The sequence below is a fragment of the Cynara cardunculus genome, unplaced genomic scaffold (assembly GCF_001531365.2).
Source record: "Cynara cardunculus var. scolymus isolate 2C unplaced genomic scaffold, CcrdV1 Un_Scaffold_1233, whole genome shotgun sequence".
NCBI lineage: Eukaryota > Viridiplantae > Streptophyta > Magnoliopsida > Asterales > Asteraceae > Cynara > Cynara cardunculus.
In genome coordinates this window covers 62,809-64,573 of record NW_020200711.1, presented here as the reverse complement: position 1 = coordinate 64,573, position 1,765 = coordinate 62,809, and positions in this window count along the sequence as shown.

Genomic DNA, 1,765 nt, shown 5'->3' with positions numbered 1-1,765 from the left:
AATGTCAGGAAAACGCTTCATTTGCTTGGAAAATGAGCTAAACTACACGAAAAGTGGTACAAGAATAATGCCAAAAATGGAGTTATCAGGTTCGACCTCTCATCTCACTAGAAATTCAAGTACTCTTCCTAAACTTTATAATTTGATCAATTATCAATTCTTTCTTGTTGGTAATGGTACTCACATTCCAATTCATGGTTACGGGATAACCACCACACCCCTCATTCACTCTAAAAAACGTCCTCTACACTCCTTATATCACAAAAGTTTTGATCTCTATTCGTAAATTTACCCGTGAGAATCATGTTTTCATTGAATTTCACCCTTTTGGTTTCTTCATGAAGGATCTCAATATGGGGACAACTCTCACAAGATGCAATAACATTGGAACTTTCTACCGATTCTCTCCTTCCTACAATGCTGCCAAGTCTCCGTTCGCCCTTCCTTCCATTTCCTCTTGTACATGGCATAGCAAACTTGAACATCCATGATCACTAGTTTTCAATTTTATTAGATCTAGGAATTTTATTTCATGTTATTGGATATAAGTACTTACATTAAACACATTGTGTCAATTATTAGCATGTTTATGTATCCTTAAATAAATATGATGATCATATTATGTAAAGAAGTCCTTCATCTATTATCACCAAGGGACTGGTAATGAATAAATATCATTGTGAAGTCTGGCCATAGTCCAAGTTGGAAGTGCACTAGGTGCAACCAGAGTCACATGCGCTTGTTCGGAGTACAAGTGTTGGACAAGACCCACAATCAGGATCGTGTCCTGAAATGGTGGACACTCTTATCCTCATAACTGTTTGATCTATATATACATGAAACTAAACTTGACGATACGGCTAATGATATATGAATCAACAGGGGTCACATAAAAAGAAGCAAATTGACCTCAGTCGTATAATTGAATGCTACTCGGTTATTTTCAATCCAAACGATTATCATGCAAATTATTATTTAGTCAAAATAATATGTTCTGATAATGATAAAATATATTTTATACATATTTTGACTCGTGTTTAAGTACAATATGTATTTAATGCATATTATTATTTTCTTTGATTTAAATATATACTTAACTAGTTATGCGTGACATTAATTATATAACTTTTATATTTTGAAATAAAACTTATATAAAATAAATAATAACTAAGTAATGAAACTGTGGTTGGTTTTTGATTGCTAGTTAGTGTAACAACCCACATATTCTACGTACCGATAATCCACATCATCATACTCATAACACAAAATATAACATCGTTTATAAAATGCAGATTAACAAAATACTTTCTTATAATACATTTTGAATAACTAAACGTCATTCATACTAAACTTTTCCCTTGCCTTTATCTTGCGAGGTATGATGACCTGCAAAACATGTTAGTCCAACAACTGAGCGTTAGACCAAAAGGTCTAGTGAGTGTATAATTCTCAAACGAACAATATACTTTCCAAACAATCAGTTCAGAATCAAACCTGTTCTGACACATAAACTTATATATGTCTCTCGCGGTTACACCGCTATTACATCTCACTCTCGCGGTTACACCGCCATTTCATCTCTCTCTCGCGGTTACACCGCCTTTTCATCTCTCTCTCGCGGTTACACCGCCATTTCATCTAAAAAAATACTTCAATTATATTTCAACACATTAACCGGATTTGAAGTCCGGTCAACCTTGTCCGGATATAGAATCCGGGCAAACACTTGGAATTTAGTCAATATCTTTGTCCGGATTACAAGTCC